Here is a 20,664-nt window from a genome sequence, read left to right on the forward strand (position 1 = left end):
TACAGAGCATCTACTATACATCAAACAGCCCTCCACAGGACAGGCCATAGTCCCATACTGAAGCTTACACTAGACTTTCACCAGACTTGGTGGGGAAAAAAAAACCCAGAAAAAATAGGCAATCACAGCAGAGTAAGGTCTCTTATCCCCAGCATTAGAGAGATTGTGACCCAGATAATTCAATGTTTTGGTGGGCTATACACTGTAGAGGATTTATTGGCACCACTAGCCTCTACCTACTCATGGTGATGTACTACTACTAGATGATCTACTACCAAGATCATCTCAATATTATTTTGTTGCAAACCAAAGTATCTTCAGATACTGTCTAAGGTCCCAGGGAGAAAGCATCTTCTTATCTCTTGCTCTCTGCTTCTAATTTTATTAGAGCTGGGACAAGTGAGTATATGGTACAAAAAATGAGCCACTAACAACAGGGGTTATGGATAGGCACAATTCCTGAGGAGATAACTCCTCCACAGAGGCCTGAAAGTTGAAGAAAATCAGCAGATGAACTGTATATGTATAGCTGTTTTACATGCAAATTTTAAGGTCCCTAAACATGTGTATATACTGAGTTTATAATGAGTGCAACATATCTAGTGGACTGAAGATGGCCAAGCACATGTGGAGTGTGGAGGTAAGAATGTGAAGAAAGTATAAATAGGTACACAAGTCTACAGAGGAACGAAAGCATCTATTACGTGAGAGACTTTGGTTACAGAAGGCAAAGGCTGAAGGATGGAGTTCAGTTTTTGAGTGAGTTGAATCTGAGTTGCCTGAGGGACAGTCAGGTGTAGCTGCCCCACAGTAAGTTGGGTTTTTGTTTCTGAAAGAGCAGCATGACTCAGGCCATCTATATATAGAAGCCATACGTGTGGATGGAGTGACCTGGGGGAGTGTAAGGCTTGGAAGAGGAGCACATGGATCTGACAGTGACAAAGTGGACAGAGGGGAGGGAAAATCAGGGTAATCCTGATGTCACAGAGGGCAAACGGGGTGAGTTTCATAAACACAGCACAAAGGTCAAGTAAGATGAGGAGTGAGACACGTCCACTGCAATTGGGAATCGGGAAGATGCCACAGATGGTGCTTATTGGTCTGTGTCGGGTAGCCACCAGCTCACAGTGGGCTGCAGGGAATGCGACAAGATCTAGGAAAGAGACTTTTTAAGAAATCTGGCCAAAATATTGAAATAATAATGCTCAGAGTAGATAATGATGGCATCCAAGTAAAAACTAAAAATCAACATGAGTTCTGGCTGCTGGCTCAATGTGGATACTACCCACAAGCTATACTTGTGCCTGGTCCTCTGAGTCTCCTGGGTATTTATATGAACTTACCTCATGCACTTGCTGAATACAAGCACACTAGATTGCTTTTGCCTTTCACAGTAGACTATGTGATTCAGAGCGACCTGTGGTACCTATTTACTTGTCTATCGTATGTCTTCAGAACAAAGGGCTAACATTAATGCCTGAACCATTCTGAACTCACTTTATAGGCCTCCTTTCATAAACAGAATGATCCCAACAGTTTAAAAAAACTAGAATTCATAAGAATAAGCCATTTTTTCAAGGTCTAAAACTGTATTTCCATTAAGTGCATTTTTGATGAGAAGGAGGTCTCAGTATGTGACCTAGCGGCATTGAAGAATAAGCTCATGAGAGAGGAAGGTTGAAAGGAATGCTGGAGACTTGTCCTTTCTTTTCTGCCTTGTCCGTTCAGTGAATCAGGAGGAATGACTTCCCTGACTTGTTCCTTCCTTACACTGTACCACTACTCAGAACACTGTCATGGCTTCTCATAAAATCCAATCTCCTTATGGCATAGACAGGCTTTTCTCTGTGTCCAGTCAGCCCTTGAATACATCAGATCATGCTTACATCACAGCCACAGGGACCACATGGAGGTACTGGAGCCTTGTGCTGACTCTCCCCCAGCTGATTCCTTCTCTGGAGAAAGCAGATCCAACCCTGATTCCAGCATCTTCCTTTCAACACCTCTGTAGATTTCCTCTCCCTCAGCTAAGTTCAAGGAATTACCTATTCTTCTTTTGGTACCTCGAATGTATCTCACACAGATTACTCTACAGGTTTCAGATATACTTTTTATCTTGTATTAGTTTTTACAGATGCTTAGCCTATTAAACTTTCAGCTCCTTGAATATAGGGGCTGCGTTTTCTATTTTTTGTGCCTCACAAAAATGACGTATGAGAGTACGGTAAGAACATGACATTTCACATGGCCACTGCATATTGTGAACTCAGTCAATAGCTCTTGAGTGACTCCGTCTAAGGCCTAGTGTTCGTACTGAAGAAACAAGACTTAAAGGAGTTAAATCACACAGCCGAGGTCCCCCATCTAGTGAGTGACGGAAGAAGGAAAGAAGTGACAGATGCCGTCTGAGTTTAAACTAGGACTCATCATGCTACACTCTGCCATCACCACAGTGTGTGTGTGAGGGGTGGGGGTGGGAGAGGAGTGTGTGTGGGGGGGGCGGTGTGCACATGCATGGGCAAATAAGGAGAGACCAGAGGCAAACTTGGCAGGTTGTTCCTCAGAAGCCATTAACAACATTTTATTTATTTCTTTATCCATTTCGAGACAAAGTCTTTCATTCATCTAGAACTCCCCAGGCAGACCAGGCTGACCAGCCAGAGCCTCAGGAATTCGCCTGACTCCATCTTTACAATGCTGTGATTACAACCTCGAGCCACGGTGCTGGCCTTTTTACACGGGTGCTGTGGACTGAACTGACGTTCTCATGCGGGCGAAGCATGCACTTCATTGACGGTGCTCTCTTCCCCTCCTCCCCTCACCACATCTATCTGAAAGTAAGTTATCTGGAGCACAGCCACAGAAGTCATGGATTTATTTCAAAAAAAGTTTCGAGCTTAGATGTTTCAGTAAATACTTGATGAGGAACTATGAATTCTTTCTTGCTGAGAGAAAAGGGGACTTGGCTTTTTGAAAGGGGCAGATTATTTTATACATTCTTACTTTCCTCCCGAGTCCTTATCCCTTTTTACCTGGCTGACCATCTCAGTTAGCTTTTCCTTAGGCATCTTCAAAGGAGTTCAAAATCGCAGAAATATAAGCCAACACATCACCCCATTCTTGTTGGCAGAAGAAAGACCTCTCTGAGATTCAGGATTTACCCTAAGTATTGCATATTAAATAACCATAGTAGGTTAAGATTCCAATTTGCTCGGGCTCTTTACAGGCAAGAATACAAAAAGAGAATGGGACTAACAAGACCACTCAGCAGGTAATGGCATTTGCTGCCAAGCCTGATGATCTGAGTTTGATCCATAGGAACCACATGATAGGAGAAGAGACTCCTCTAAGTTGTCCTCTGCCCTCCATACATGTGCCTTGGCACACGCATGTCACAATCATATGCTGGTACAAACATACTAAATACATGAATAAACATAACACATTCAAAAAAAAGAGAATAATGATGCTAGAACTTCGCTGGAATTATATAACCAGGTTGACTTATAAGGTAACTATCTCTGTATTAGGTCGTATGAACCTACCCTATTAAGTATATATCTATATCTATAATCTATATATATCTATATATCTATTAATAACTGTGAAAGATATCTGTCTTGTCTTTTATATTCATGTCCACAAATTAAACAGATGGCTGACAAATATGCTTTATTGGGGGTGTTTTAGTAATCCTTAGCATATGACTTCAGACTTTTAGAGGCTCCAAATAGCCTGTGAAGGCTCCTCACCAAAGCTACATACAGAGATCCTGTTAGATGGAAGCTTATTCATGTTTGGACAAGAGGAAAAAACCCCAACTCCCCCAAAGAGCTGAAGTTTCTGAGTATAAGTTTAACAAGCACATGTCCACACCACATGAGGACATGTGCTTGTGAACATGGATGGCACAGCCTACGACCCTCACCCCAAAAGCACAGGAAGAAAAGACTAACAGACTTCCTCTAACTCCAAGGTTCTTTCAAGTCTTCATCGCCAAAGTGGATCAAGGGCACTAACAAATTTCCAGCTTCTCTTCCCCCATAAGCCCAGCCTGTTTCCAAATCTATGAAGCAGAGCCAGCCTTCAGCCCGTTGATAGAGTTTCCCAAACGATGAATCAGTCTCTCATGTTCTGCAGGAACAGGTAGATGTGAATTGCGACCTCCTGAGGTGAGATTCTGCCAATGGCTGTCTCTAACTTCCATAAGAAAGGGAAGGTTTGCTCTGCAGCATCCAAACACACGATACACAGATGTCCTGCTCTGCTGGGGCAGATTTTCATTGCAAACAGGGGAGTGAATGGAAAGGTTTGTTTCTCTTATCTCCACATCGAACATCCTACCAGTTGTCACCTAGTCCTCTACACACACTCCATGCCAGCAGGGGTGTAGGAGACAGTATCTGACTTCTGTCACACTTACCCACCATAATAGCTAAAACCATTTTCCAACTTAGTCTTTCTCCTGGGAAGGAGCCCAGGGCCACAGCAACCACTCATTCATCACCTGTCACAGCCCAGTGATCCTCTGAGCAGACATACTGGGCTAGGAAAATTGGTTTGACAGCCCCGAGGTCAGCTTGCCTAGTGACTGAAGACTTGCCTTTGCGACCCTCAAGTGTGTATAATACCGTGTCTTCTGCATGGACACTGTTCCTCATATGCTATTAGCAATGATGAATCTGGAAAAAAATAATGCCAAGGCACAGCAGGGCCAAGCTTGAGGACTATACCACACAAGGAAGAATGTCACCAAGAGACAGTGACAACAAACTCAGGACAGCCTTCCTGAGACTCGTGCATTAGCCTTCATCTTAGGATTTCAGAAATCGATGTTTGCGAGACCCTACACCACCAGCCTCTGGTATTTTTCACATCACTGTCTTAATTTTTCAAACCGATGTCTGTCATCCTGGACAATTTTATGTGTAATGACCATAGGAAGAATTAAGGAAGCTATGGCATCTTTGACTTTAAATCCTGGTTACTTGTTAGTTATCATCTCAACGTCAACACCAGAAGGAGATAAAAATCATCACTATAGCTACCTAATAGCAATATGGAATAATACAGGCATAGCTCTGGCCTATGACTCAGTTTCTATCTGTATCAGCAGAAAGCCAGAGATTGCATGATCCACCTTTCGGATCATTCTTCCATCACATATAAACCACAGATGTATCCCATAGGGAAAGGAGAACAAAAACATGGGGAATAGAGAACAAAGGAGTCCAGGAAAGGACACCATCACCTCTCCTGACTGGGCCCTTTGGGAAGCAGGTGAATTTGATCCACATCTTTTCCTTACCCTTTGGAGAGAGATACATCTTACTAGAGAGTCTTGGAGTTTAGACATAAGCAATGGTTTTACTACATCTGACTGGCACCATGGCCAAAAGAAGGGATGTCAATGAGACTCAGCCAGGTCACTGCAGTCACTAGAAGATAAGTAGACTAGTGAAACTGTCCACTCTGGTGAGAACTGCCTCAGGGAAAGCTGGTCTGCAGGCCAAACTGAGAAGGGACAGGCCACTGTGATGTGATTGCTCATCACCAGTCTGGGCCTACAGTTGATCTCCTGATTTTCTTTTTGCGGGAAAAGTCTAATTATAGGTAGATATTCAGCTCAGTGCTCATTAAACTGTCATCACAAAGACAAGAATTACACAGGGAAATTTGAGCATACTTTAGTGAGAAGCATATGTTTAAAGGGTTTAAAGGCTCCTTTGTGTATATGTGCAACCTTGGAGATGCCTAACTTCTCTGATCTCTACTGGCATGCCTTATGATGGGGCAGTTGTTACAGATATCAGATGATGCTCATTTTAAAGGTTACAAAGACTTAGGGGGCTACAGACCCCAAAGAGAGACCACTATGGTAGGAAGGTATGTCCCACACCTCCAGAGAACTTAGGCAAGAGAAGCAAACCCTCTTATGGCTCAGAATTCTCTGTCAGATGGGGATTGTGATAAAGTTTCATTTCACATCACCACAGGAGACAATGCGTACGTGGAATTTAAGCCAAATGCCTGGCAGCAGATACTTTAACCATGCTTTCCTCCCCATTTTACCAGTGACTGCTGTTTCCATCCTTTTACTATCCAGAATGTGGTAGTGTTCAATAAACAGCGATTTTATTTCTTCTTCTAAAGTTTCCTTTCTACTCCACATCTGAGAATGTTACACACTAACGCTCGAAGCATGTATCTCTTTCGGCTTTCCAGTTAGAGAAACGCTTTGTTCGACTCCCATTGGCTCACAATGACTGATGTAGAAGCAGTTCTATAAATAAGGTTAAATGAGACCTTAGAGACTTTCTAATTATCAACTACTTAATACAAAATAAAATATCTCAGCTCCAGACTGGCTCATTCCCTCCACCTCCCCCTAAGAAAAAACCCACCCATGGCTATACATTGTGTCTATGTATATGTATATACCAGCATCCATATATGTATAAAAACTTCACCATAATCATAGGGAATCCTTTTATATTATGTTTTGAATCCATCTCCCTGTATATTTTCTCTGTTTCCATGTCCCTTTTTGTATTACTTGCAGAATATGGTTTCAAAATGAAAATTTCTTTTCCCTTTCTCAGTGGTCCTCACAAGAAGCAAAACTACTTTTATTGTGAGATACCCCATTCTGGGTGTAATTTGTTCTTTATTGAATGAAAGAATAGAGGCAACAATGAGAAGCCTACACCTCCCAAGCAGACAGGGACAAACCAGTGGGAGGCAGAGCTTTCGTCAATGACTTTGTGCACTAGTTCGTTATTTCTAGAAAGTTACAATATGCTAATGAAACTGCAACTTGTTTTCTTCTAACCGGGCTAATGTAAAACCACCTTCCGAGTGTGCTACCAGAATGGTGACCTCCATACCCGGTAAGGTGGCAGGACAGGGCGGCGAGCCACGCCAGCCCCCTGCTATGGCCGGCCCGCCGCACTTCTTCCTTGACACGGTTGCCTGTTTCCTCCAGTGGTCCACAAATGCTCCTCTTCCCCCACTGGACTGGCATGATGGAAGGTGTGGACTTGTCCTCACAGACAGATAAACTAAGGTAGTGCCTCTCAGAGATGTATCCAGGATCTAAAGTGTGGTCTAAACTTTATCTCCCTCCACATGCCATGAGGTCACGCGGATTCTAGGCTCTTTCAGACTCCGTGGGTCCAAGTATCACTTCAGTTTCCTTTCCTCAGTGGGAAGCAGGCTCAGAGTCTGTTTGGAAATTCAGAGTGTTAAAATGGAGTGTTGTCCACAGCCATCAGACAGGTGTCCTGAGATTTTAAGTTAGACTTTTCAAAAATCACACCATGGAGACTTGTACACAATTGCTTCACAAAGGATGAAGAGGTTCAAATGACTGCCGAAGTAAAGCAGATCTCAGACTACCAGACTCCCCCTCCCCAGCTTTCTCCCCCCTTTACCATCTTCTAGACAGCACATGACCCTAGGCAGTGAAGCAGGAAAGACCTCTCGGCATCCTTTTCCTCGGCTTGTTCACACAAGCAAACATTTCTGCCTTAAAAAGATGTATAGATAAATAACTGCCATTCTTATTAACCTGCAAGAATAGCAGGTTACTTATGGTGGGCCACTTATAGTGGCCACTTATGTATAAGTCTCCGTGAAAGGATGGCTTCAATACCCTGTTCAGTCAATCCTGCACAGAACCCACCCCTTGGCTTTCAGTACACTCACTGACTAGCTGAACACAAAAGTCTGGCACTGTGAGTAACCCCTATCATCTCTAGACTGGCAGCACACTCCACCTCAGCTAAGTGCTGATATGTAGTAACGGGGAAACAGAACACTGAAGAAGAATACAGTGTAATAGCTTTAAATTACATGTGTCTCCCCCCCCCATTTGTATGTGCGTGTATGGCATGCACATATCTATGTAGGGCTGTTTGCATGTGTGGGTGCACACTTGCATGTAGGTGCACATGCATATGATGGTCTAAGGTTGATAGGAACGCTCTTCCACTTTATTCATGAAGGCAGGTCTCTCAATCAAACCCAGAGCTTGCCAATACTGGTGAGTCTCACTAGCCAGCTTTCTCTGGGGATCCCTTATCAGCCTTCCGAGACTGGGAGTATTGGCAGGCTGCTATGTTAACCTGGCATTCACTTGGGATCTGGGGAGCTGGACTCCAGTGTCTTCTGCAGCAGGCTCTTCACCACAGAGCCATCTTCCAGCTTAGGAAACGGATTTTGACAGAAACAGATATGGTACAAGAGCTCTTTGGAATTGTGTTCTGTGATCTCTTGGTCCCAATGGAGTTACTGCATCATTTAATTATTAATTATTAACGGGGGGGGGGAACACCCAAACCCATCAACCTGAAGTGTGTTCATGCCACCTGAAAGACGTATTCTGAACTGCTTACTGAAGAGCCTGGGCAATGCAAGTGATCAAGTATCTGGCTGGTTTTTGTCTTTCTATAGCAGAAGACCCTAAGGGCTTCTCAATCCCTTGCTCAACCTTCTGTGAAGTATCTTTCTAGCGAGCGCTGCAACTGCTAATGTGAGCTTTCCACGGGCTTTGTGTATTGAATGCATTATATAAAGGCACGGTCAGGAGAGGAGACAAAGGAAACAACTGCTTTATGATTCAATTAAATTTCCCCAAATATTAATATTGCTTTCAATTATGATAAACATGAATTACTAGCTATCACTGAAAATGAAAACCCGGCTTATGCACACACACACACACACACACACACAAAAACAAAACAAAACAAAAAAAAACCAAAAAAAACCCACCCAACTAGAATAAACACCAAGACATAACAGAAAATAGCCTTCAGAAATTATAAATGAAAAAGAAAATGACAGTATCAGAAAAGGAGTCTACTCTATTGATTTTTGCTGTGCTCTCTGAGTATTTCAAATATTTTCTTTTCAGATATTTTTCTTTACTAATAATTACTAGCAATAATTGTATCCTTAAAATTATTGCCACAGGCAACTAAGGAATGCTGAGAGCAGAGGAAATAGTTTTCCTCAAGGAGTCGTCCCCAAATTAGTTAGCCAATGCCCACGGTCAGCCCTGAAACCAGATACATACAAGAAACTTCATACAGACTGAGTAGACTATATTTATATACATTTGGGAGTATGCACATCTATCTGTATGGAGCAATAATTAAGAAATAGAGGCCTTGGATTTTAGAGAGAGCAAGGGGTGGTGGTTCATGGGAAAGATTGGACAGAAGCGAGGGGGGACTATTATGTAATTACAGCATTCACATTATACTATGTGATGATATAATGCAGCTTCAAAATATAAAATATTTAAAAAACTGGAATAAATCTTAACGTGAGACAATTTCCTGAAAAATAGTGAGTAAATAAGTGGTAAAAAATTATTTTTGAAAAAAGTCTATCTTGAATATGTATCATCAAATTTCCATAGAGGTTTTTAAATTGTAAGAATTCTCATTAGCAAACCTTCTCTAAAATGACTGATGGAAAATAAACTCTCATTTATTGTAAATCTACAAGAATTCCAAGTCATCTAACTTTTACACATGCAGATACAAATGACTGCTTAAATACTTGAAAGCACCTCAGTAGATAAACTCAAGAATTGCTAGAAACTCAAGTGTCAAGCAGGCAATTTTCTCCCTGTGATTATTAATGAGAAGCTCTGGATTCTACAAACACATCAACTACCACTGACATTTTCAGAGACAGTTCTCATACTCTACACTACTATTTAACCTGTCTTTGTCGTAACTAGGGTGACCAGGAAATGTATCATCCAAACCAGGACAATTTAGTGACCGGAGGGAGGCAGTCAGTAGACACAGACCAAGGGGGTCCTAAGCACAACATGGCCTACATGGCCACCATAGTAAGAGCTGTCCTCTAATCACTCTGCCTCTGTCAAGTTAGAAGGGTGAACATGTAGTCACCTTCTCCAATTTCAAGGCACGTAAATAATGCCGGGAAGGGGTGGAGGTCTGGGGAAGCAAACACACATACTTCCTTCATCTTCATCAAAGAAGGACAAGCACCGAGGTAGAGATGAACTGAGAAACTAAGATCAATTACTAAGAAAGAGCAAAGGTTACAAAGAAAATAATGCTCAACACCAGTCACCTGATTATTTGCTTCCAGCCTGCTTTTGCTTCCTTTCTAGCCAGTAGTTAACTTGTACAGATTAACAGTTGGTTGAGATTAGTTGTTTTCTATTGCTAATAAGCAACGTTCATTTCAATATCATTGGCACTCATGAAAGTAAGTCCAAATAAGCCTTAGGATGAGAGGCGGCTCATTCCACTGGGTTCCACTAATGAACAATACTCCAGGTAATTCCAAAGGGTGCAGCATTCTCAAATGGCAGCCACGCTAAAATAACCATTGCCAGATTACCCCCATTCATATTGTAATACCTACTGTTCTGTGAAAGCCGGGAAGAGACTGTCCTCCACTATCGATTTCTAGTCTTCTTGGTAACAACATATATCTGAACCCCAGTTCTGGGTCTAAGTCCCAGAAAATAACATCCAAACATACGACTTCAGCCAGCAAATGGCAGTCGGCCTAAGGCTGACTCAGTTACTAAATCTGCCCTCACTGCTGTAAGCCCATTGTAAGCTGGGGTTATTTTTGACATTAGGATTTTTGAAGCTAGTTCAGATAATGAGGTGGCTCATTGCTAAAATATGCTTATGAGTAGGACAACAATATGTTACCAAACCCTGACACAAAGCCATTGTCTAAGGTGATGGAGGTGAATTCTAGCCACAGATTAGGAAGGACTGGAAGACTTTAAAGATCTATGACAATATGATGAGGCAAAATTTACAGGGGCAAGAAACAAATGTCAATAAAAAGATAAAAGTTGGATTATCTCCACATAGGATCACCCAATAGAAAATTGAAATTGAAAAAAAAAAAACATGAAAAAAATTTTTTTTAGTACCAGCTAAAATTTAGGAACATTCTAAGAAAAATAGAAAAATTATCTTTAGGCATTTGATCTTTTTATTGTTACCTCCCAAACAAAGAATGGCTTTTCTAATGAAATGTTTCCTATGGTCTGGTTAACTTTAAATCATTTGGCCTCTTTTGGGGCAGGCAACAACCTTGTGATACTCCTTTCTGCCATGCTTGAAAGCTACATCTTCTATATGTGCTGGTTGTCTGGTTCTAGGTACACTTTAGGTCACACCAATTAAGAAAAGCATTATTTCACATGGATGAAAGTGGGGTGCAAGGCCATGGCCGGGGTATAGTGGGTTATATTAGAGGTGCAGGGAGGTGAAACTTCCCAGTGGAAACTGCAGCTGCCAGCAGCCTGGTTCTGTGAAAGAGCTTCAGGAAACTAAAAGCTTACAATTATTTTTCAGCAATCTTAACTATTGTGCAAGGCATTTAATATATTCTGATAAATCCCTTCTTGAATTAGTAATGTAGATTTGTTCTCTGTAGCTGAACCCTGACCAGTATACTATTCTTAAAACCAGTGTAGTATATCTTTATACCACCAGCCAGCTCCCAAATAACAACATGGAGACTTCTTATTAATTATGAAAGCTTGGCCATTAGCTTAGGCTTATCCCACTAGCTCTTATAACTTAAATTAATCCATTTATACTAATCTACATTCTACCATGTGGTATTACCTCTCTTCCATCTTGCACCTCCTATTTCCTCCCTGTGACTCCTTGCATCTCCTGCATGCCTAGATTCTTCTTCCTCTTTCTTTTCTCCCCTGGAAGTCCCACCTAAACCTCCTGCCTAGCTATTGAATATTTAGCTTTTTAGTACATCAATCACAGCAATACATTTTCACACAGTATACAAATATCCCACAACAAACCAGAACACAAAATTATGTGTTCCCTTATGAAAATTTCTTCTAAGAGTGTATTCTCCCCCACACTTTGTCCTATGACTTATCCTTCTCTAGTAGTTTAGCAAATTGTTAATGCATCAACCTAGCAACCCATTATAAGTCTCTCCTCCCTATGTCTCCTGTTGATCTGAAAGATACAAAATGATTCAGGTTGGTATGCTCTGGAGCAGTCTTCTTGATATATTTTTCTCAAGAACTTTGTGAGTCTCCATGGAAGGCACAGTGATGCTTGGCAGTGCAGAGAGGTTGTGTCCAAATGTGGTTCTGAGGGAAGCCTTCTCTGTCTTTGCCTCTGGTTGAGCTGTCTAAAGGTCGAATTTCTGAGTTAGAATGAGATAACCTCTAATTTAAACAGGAAGGTCTTTGAGGCACACCTTTAATCCCTTATGATGAAACACTAGTCTTTTGAGCTTTACTTTTCTTTTTTCTTTTAAATTTCAGCAAAGAGTTTCACAGCCACATCCTGTATACCTTTTCTTTCCATGTCATAATTTCATAAGCAGACTCTGTTCAGAATTATCTGAACAGTTTATCATCTAAATAGGCCGAGACTTAACTAAACAACCAAGCCCTAGTTCCTTTTTTGTTTAACGTCTTATTATGAATATCTGTCTTCTAACATTTCACTCAAAGCAGTAACAGAAACACCACACATTTTGCTTGGATGTTTCCTTTGCTAGATTCTCAATTCCTTCAAAAGTTCTGTCTTCCAAACCAACTCCAGTAGGCTTTTGGCCAAAGTGTAACAAGGATCTGCAAGCTTTCACTTCCCAACAAGACTAAGCTCTCAACAATGTACATATTTTTATTTTTACTGAGTCTGTTCAAATAAACTCAGGTTTTTCTATTGTGTTTCTCAAGATTCTAATAGGTTCTACTCAAATCCTAGTTCCCAAGCTCTTTCTCAACTAAGTTTTATTATGGCAGCACCATACCCAATCTGTCACTTCAGAAAAGTGCTGCTGCCCGTAGTAGTTAACAACCATAATTAAAAATTTTTTATGGCTGGTTTAATGTCATCTTGTATTAAAAGGTCCAGTAACACCTTTAAACAGTTTCGTAGTACCTAAATTAATGAAGCAAACACTGCTTTGATGATTTTTACAATTTTTAGCCTGATATGATGCCAGTGATGAAAATGTCAAATGTATCATGTTGCACAGTTATCTCCACAAACTCACGAAATGATGCTGCCATCAGCCCTTCTATTCACTTTCTCTGTGGGCACCACAAAGATAGTTACCAGACAATTTATGCACTGAGATCATGGCAATTTTTCAAGAATACTATTGATACAAACTATTTCCTAATACCATCTACATGTACAATTTAATGTAACCTGGAAATTGTCAAGAGTCAAAAATACAGTATCTGTTATAGTGATGGAAAAAAAAAAAAGACTAGGTAATATTACTGCTTGCTCCATGGGCTTCTTCCCTTTAACTTCAACTTCAAGTTCTAAGTTGAAGCGACCAAGGACAAAAATTCACCACACACAAAGAGCTCCAAAAAGATTAATTCAACGGCTCACAATGTGAAGAAATAGAAATCTTCACTAGAATTCAAGATCGGAAAAAGAATGATTCCCATGTTAAAAAAAAAAAAAAAAAAGTCCAAGTTAGCAAAAAGAAACACCAATAGTTGCCATGGTAACCGCAATAGCTTCTGTGGCAACCTAGGATGTGGTTAGTCAAGTCTGAATTCGATTCTTGAGGATGAAGACATAGTTAATAAATTCAAAATTTTGAGAACTCAAAACTACTTAGGCAATTTAAAACAATTTCAGGAGGAAGACATCTTTAAAATACAGGCAAACGTTCTCATTCCAAGAGCTTGTGTCTCCTCTGCAGTTGGTGGAGCAGTTGTTTGCACGATTTTTCAGATGTACCCTGCCTCACAGTGAGAGCGAGAGTGGTGTGAAGGCTAACCCTGAGTGCCAGCCTCATAGGATTTAGAATCACCTAGGAGACACACTTCTGCATGTGGCTGTGAGGGCTCTTCCAAAAAGGTTTAAAAAGGCCTACCCTGAAGACAGCAGCACTATCTCATGAGCTGAGGCCAGAAACTGAAGGAAAGGGAGAAAGCCAGCTCAACACCAGCTTTCGTCTTTCTCAACTGTGGAGACAATGTGACTGTCTACTTGACATTCCTGTTGCCCCCGATAGAGCTGCTCTGGCCAGCAGGCCTTTTCTGCCATGATGGACAGAAGCCACAACAAACCCTCCAATTTGTTTCTGTGAGGCATTTTGACAGAGCAGTGGGAAATGTGACCAACTCCTGTGGGGTGTGCACTCTTCTTCCATGGTCAATGCTCACTGCTATTGCCTTTGGGACTTACTTTCCTTGTTCTGTCCTCTCCCTCGCAGGGCATGGTTCAAATGCGCTATATTTAGTCTTACACATCTAAAACATGGGAGAGACTTTTTTCTATGTAAATCACTTAGCAGATATGACTATGTCACCAATGAAGTTATCTATCACAGCCCAAATCTACAACAGTCTATGTGGTTACCTAAAGATTATACCCGTAGGAATCAGGGTATGCACACAAGACGTAACAAAATAATGACTCTCATAGCACATTATCACAGTTTTGAACCTGATTCTGAAAACACCATCAAGCTATGATAAATAAAATTAATTCCATCATAGCAACTGTCAAAAATTTGGATGGCTTCTAATACATAGAATGTTTAGTGTATTGAAAAATTAGCATTACTACTACTGTTCATCCTCTGAAAACAAAGGTATTCAAGGTTTTCAAGGTTAAGGGACTTCATTTTGAAAGAAAAGGAATTTGTAGTTATTATTTACCTACATTTTGCTTCATTTTTAATTAACAAAGGAAACAAAATTGTATTGTGATACTTTGGTACTTGTATATAGTACATATTGTTTGAATCAAGTTCTTCTTGAACATTTACCATTTATTCATAGTAAAATTGCTCCATATTCTTTATCTGGGCTTTTTGAAATGTACAGTCCATCATCACTATTTATAGCCCTCCTGTTGCATAATAGCAGACCACTACTTCTTGCTCCTGTCTAACCTGTTATTATTTTAATAAACATTGAGACACTTTGCTGTAAGAAAGAGACTTTTGTATTAAATGCTTTAGATATTAACAATGAAGAAAATGATGCCTAACTGAAGATATTGTGAAGAATTCTGTGTAGGGAAATATGGCTTTTAGTCCACATATAAGGAAAACAAGTTGGAGCCTAGAGTTGATCGACTCCAGAGACTTTTTTGTCTTCTTTGCGGCCACCATCTTCCTGCCTTAGGTGAGGGACAGCCCCCAATGAAGACCAGCTGCCAAGATGGCCGGGGAGCAAGAAAGGCAGAAAGCACGTTATTTGACACAGGTTGAAAATAACTGAGTAAAAGAGTGTTTGAATAACTGTACTATTAAATATTGTGCATTTGTATCTTAACAGATCACACATCTGAAGGAATGGGTAAGTAGACGTTTTCTGAGGAACAGATGGTATGTGAATTCATCAACAGATGGATTCACTGTTGGTGATACTTGTACTCTCTACACCATCTTTTCATGATCCACTTAACTAGTATACTTGGTTATGGTTCAACCAATACCCACTTTCCAGTTTTCAAAAGGGAAAGACTTGCTCACATGTTGACTGAGTCTCCAAATCAGAAGATCAAGCCCAAATATTCTGATGCCCAAATCCATGATTTATCACCAACACACACAGTGCTACATTCGTGCTGATGGGTAGTTCTTAAAATACAAAGATGGGCTGGAAAAGATGGCTTCCAGAAAAGGCATTTGCTGTCAATCCTAAGTTTCATCTAACAGAACCCACAAGATAGGTGAAAAGAACCAACTTCTGCAAGTTGTCTTCTGGCCTCCATATGATTGTTGTGGCATCTGTTTGTCCACATATATCACACACATGCATGTAAAAATATTGACTTATAGGCTGGTAAACTTCCTGAGAAACCAAAAACCATCATGACAAGTAAGAGTAGCTCATTGCTTAGTTTCAACTGGTTGCCAAAATTTCTCAGTCTATACTGAGAAATCCTCAACTCTTAATATTTCTCTAAAATAACTTTTAAAATATCAATACTTTGAAATAATTTTACACAGAAGTCTTTTCTCTCTGTGCTTCCTGTCAGTTGAAGTAGCTCCACTGAAGGGGAGCTTATAATATTAGCAACCGTCTTCTCCCCAAAGTGGATACCCTAAAAAACATCCTGAATGAAAAAAGCCTATCCTAAGTATTTCTTCAGCCACTAACAAGCTGACCAGTTAAGGCTAAATCAAAGAAGGGGTTGTATAGACAAGAAGCAGGGGATTCAAACCATCTACTGAACATTTCAAGTGGCCTAATCAGTGAAAAATGACTGTGGGAGGAGATGCTGGTGGTTCAGGAGGGCAGTCCTCCTGTGCTGATGGGTAAACACTTCCCCAGCATGTTGAGCTGTGAGGTGAGCCCTGTGTGCTCTGTCCTGATGGGTTCCTGACAGTCCCCCAGCTGTCCTGACGATCTGGCTATGCTGCTGGGAATAAGGGACACCGGAGGCACCAGCAACTGCAACTACTAGTCTTTTTTTTTTTTCCTTACCAGCACTGAGGACTGAATTCATTGCTTTGCACATGCCAGACAAGCTTGCTCAGAGCTATAACCACAGCGTCCTCTGAATGTAGAGATGAAGCATCACTAAGTTGCTCAGGCTAACTTTGAACTCACTAAGTAGGATTATAGGTGCCACCATGCCTGCTGCTCACCTGTCTTCAGCCCGTATTTTTCATGCTAACTGCTCACCAGTCTCCTGCTAAACTTTAAATGGTAACAGCTCTAAGTGGAATGTGAGACTGAGTCCTCATTTATGCTCATCTTCCAGCCCAGCCTAGCTAGAGTGACCTCACTTAGTGTAGGCCTTATCTCTCATCATATGGGTTATGTAATAAAAGACCCAAACTTAATTCCAAAAACCAACTCAATAACCAAAGTAACTCAAGTGTTGGGAACTAAAGCTCGTGCTTGAAAAAGTATAGAATTTCCTTGTAATATCAACTACTAAAGAAAGTCTTGCACTTTGACTGAAAAACTACAAATGCAAATTGGAAGGTAAGTTTAACAATAAGGTGAATTATTTCTGCTGGCAGTTCAACCGGAGGAAAGCCATTAATACTTTAATCAGAGCCACAAAGCCTCAGAAAGGATTACTACAGATTAGAAAATACTTCTCTAAATATGAAAATCTGGGGAGGGTAGCATGTATATCGTTCTATATCTTGTCAGGTCAAATAATTTCACTCCCAAATCTCTGGACAGGTAGGCTCTTTTATATAGAAAGATTAATTACTGTAATTCCTCACTATTGCTTCTACAAGGAGCATAGCCATTTGAGTTGATTGACAGGTGGGAAGCACCTATCTTGCCTGTCTTTTCTCTATAGGGCTACTGTTTACACATCTGTTTTTACTACATCGAGCTTCTTGAAGCAAGAACCCATCCTACATGAGGCACTTTCCTCCCTCACCACAGATACCAGCTCATGGTGTGTGCCTAACAAAAGACCTCAGAATCCTATCACTCTGCAGCAGTTTTCCATTTAGGAAAAACATTTCCAGCTCCCACTTTTCTACGTAATGGCAGCTTTTAGACTCCCTCTGGGGAAGGAGGTGATGAAGGGCAGCTGAGTTTCTCCGAAGTTTTAGGAATTCATGGGGAGAGAACAGAAAGAGAAGGAGAAAGCGGCATTCTAAATATGTTGGCTGTTTCATTCTTGGATGAATGAAGACATATAATCCACTTGGGTCCCTTAGTCAGCACCATTTTCTTTGAATATAAAATGTATGTTCTGCAAACCTTTAAAACACATTAGAGACCTTGAGTGTATTTCTTCAGCAGTGTCTGGAGCTGCACTTCGTGCTGGGGATGCTGTCAGCTCCCTTGATGGCTTTATGCCGAGGGGGAGTAAGGGATTGGCGCTGCATGAGCAAGAGTAAGAAAGTCTGAAGCTCATAATAAAAATCCTGAAAAAAAATCTCAAAGCAGTAAGATATTTATTTATGTATAAACTTAATTATAACCTACGATTGCTACTTCTATTCCTTTTGAAACTAGACAACAGACATGGAACAGGCACATTTTTTATAATAGCAAATAAATTATAAACTATGACAACAGTTGTTAAGTTTTGTATTGCCGATTGAACCTGGGTCACAGCCGTGCCCCTGTCTATGTTCTCCATTACTTGGAACTGTTTGCAGTTATTGCAGTATACCTATCACAAATATTTCCTGAGATGAACAGCTACACGATCCCTGAATAACAGACTTGTCAATCCTATTACACAAATGTCATAATCAAAAGAAAAAGCCTCAGATTTAACATCCTTCATCTCCCCCTGATTAAAGCTGCAATCTCCTAGACTACCTTCTAGTATTAGAGCCAAAGACACAACCAAAATACACCATGTACACTTTTCTCAGTGCCAGTGATGGGACCTGGGTCTATTTTGTATGTGCTGTGTTGTGTGAATGTTTTGTGCTAGCTGTGTGAGGAATGTACATGTTAGTGTGAGTGTGCATGCACATACCTTCTTTTGGAGGTCAGAGGTCAAGTGTCTTCTTTGATCTCTCTCCACTTTACTTCTTAAGAGAGTTTCTCAATGAACCCAAAGCTCATTGATATGACTTGTCCAGCTTGTCTCAGCCACCCCCAATGTTGGGGTTACAGATCTGTGCAGCTACCCACGTTCACTTTTTTTTTCTTTCACACACCTTTTTAACATGAATTTTGAGGACGCCAACTTAGGTCTTCATGTTTGTGTTGGTGGCACTTTGCCCATGCAGTCATTCCCCAACTCAGGACCCAGGCTGTTGTATCTACGAAGCAATGCTTTCATTTTTTTCTCTCCAACAGTTACACATTATAAATATCTCCTCAGCAAACCACCTAAGGATGACAAACTGGAGTTGCATTTGTGAATATGATCATTTATTCTCCTAATGGCCCATCGAGCTATAAATGACTTAATCATTTTTACTTCTTACAATGGTAACTACCCTGTAAAATTTCAAGAGAAAACAGCTCATACATTGTCAGCAAATAAGATTGGGGGAAACCAAAAGGATTTTCCAAAGGAATACTAGTTTTTACAATGAAAGTTAGCATAATCCAAATGTTACAATCCTGATACTTGATCATAAACTAAATATTTGAAAAGTTTGTGCATTGCCTCAAGCATAGCTTAATCAAGCAGTAACTCATTAAAGAGATGTATTTGAGAATGCATTTTTCATGTTAATTAGTATCTTTAAAATTCTTTTTGGGCAAAGATGCTAGCATCTTCCTTAAATACCTTTTAAAGATCAACACGATGCCATAGGCATCTTCAAAGCATTTTGAAAGGGAATGATGCGATTCTCCCCATTAAATCGCCTTCCTTGTGAAATTGTAGCACTCTGAAACTGATTTAGAACTGAACTAAGTATATTTTCAGTGCAAAAAAGAGAAAAACTGGCATTGGTATTGAAGTAAGACAAACATAGACTCATCTTGATATCCTTAGGGATATTGATGAATCTCAGCCACAACCTGCTCAGCTGGAGAGTCAGGACTGTGGTGCCGGCAGCCCACCTACAAAGATCTGTGCTGAGAACTAAGAGAGATGACATGCTCTCAGTCCTCAGCTGGACTTAGCAGAGCACCCACCCTGGGTATTTGTTAGCTGTTTTAGTTAGGTGAGTTTCCAAGGCAGCTGAAAATACCAATTTGGTTAAGAACACAAGGAGCAAAGTCTTGGTGTTCTGAAGAGGAGTTTCTGGATTCTCATTTTTCTTTTGGCAACACTAGAGACTGAATCTAGAGCCTGGATCTTGCCAGGCAAGCACTCCAGTGGATCTTGGTAGGCAAGCACTCCAGTGCGATGCTAAAAATGTTCCCAGAAGCTCTATTTCCATTTATTTCAAATTTCGAACAAGGTTATACTAAGTTGCCCAGGCAGGCCTTGACCTTGGAATCCTCATGCCTCAGCTTCCTGAGTAGCTGAAATTATAAGCCTATACCACCAAGCCTGACTCATTTTGTAAAAGAAATTCTTTTTTCATTTGAACACTGAGGCAAATGGAGTAACATCTTAAAACCGTACGTTCGAATTATTTAACTTTCTCTGAATCACAGGAAGGCAGGCACAGTCATCCTGCAATTTTATGATTCTTATAGTACTCAAGAGTGCCAGCTCCTTTTTATCTTATGTGACAGTAGCGACAGTTCTATAGGGAGGTCAAATAAACGCTTGGTTTCTCCACTTAGCCCCTCATGAAGTCAGGTGGCAGCTGCGGGGGAGGGGTGCCCACTGACATAGCCATACTCCCTTCCTCTGAGCCCAGCACATATACTTCCATGTACACAGCTCATGTATATGCTTTTGTATTGCCACAATTCTGACCTTACGGGGTGAGTAAAACATATGCTGCATTATTCACAAATACTCTTTCTATTCTAGTTGATTTAATGGGAAATAAGTGAAAAACATCTCCATCCAGCAATGCTTTAGGACAGTGGTTCTCAACCTTCCTAACGCCATGACCCTTTAATTTAGTTGTTCTTGTTGTGGTGACCCCCAACCATAAAATTATTTTGTTGCTACTTCATAACTGCAATTTGGCTACTGTTATGAATCGTAATGCAAACATCGGACATGCAGGGTATCTGATTTTGAGGCGGTCGTGCCTCACAGGTTGAGAACCGCTGCTTTCGTACATTTTCCCAATAACGTTCCCTAAAGATTAATGCTGCACTCA

At 40.7% G+C, this 20,664-nt stretch overlaps 1 protein-coding gene and 1 long non-coding RNA gene across 7 annotated transcripts in view; one reads left to right on the forward strand and one right to left on the reverse strand.

Annotated features, from left to right (window-relative positions):
• Nucleotides 1-4,932, forward strand: part of LOC121828706 (uncharacterized) — a 21,134-nt gene extending 16,202 nt beyond the window's left edge. The window contains exon 9 of the long non-coding RNA XR_013050546.1: nucleotides 2,608-4,932. This is a non-coding gene — a long non-coding RNA (uncharacterized LOC121828706). The remainder of the gene's footprint in view (nucleotides 1-2,607) is intronic.
• The window catches only part of Znf385b (zinc finger protein 385B), a 396,470-nt gene that overhangs the window by 137,073 nt on the left and 238,733 nt on the right, over nucleotides 1-20,664 (reverse strand). The gene's annotated exons all lie outside the window — the stretch shown is intronic.

The sequence above is a fragment of the Peromyscus maniculatus genome, chromosome 4 (assembly GCF_049852395.1).
Source record: "Peromyscus maniculatus bairdii isolate BWxNUB_F1_BW_parent chromosome 4, HU_Pman_BW_mat_3.1, whole genome shotgun sequence".
NCBI classification, from domain to species: domain Eukaryota; kingdom Metazoa; phylum Chordata; class Mammalia; order Rodentia; family Cricetidae; genus Peromyscus; species Peromyscus maniculatus.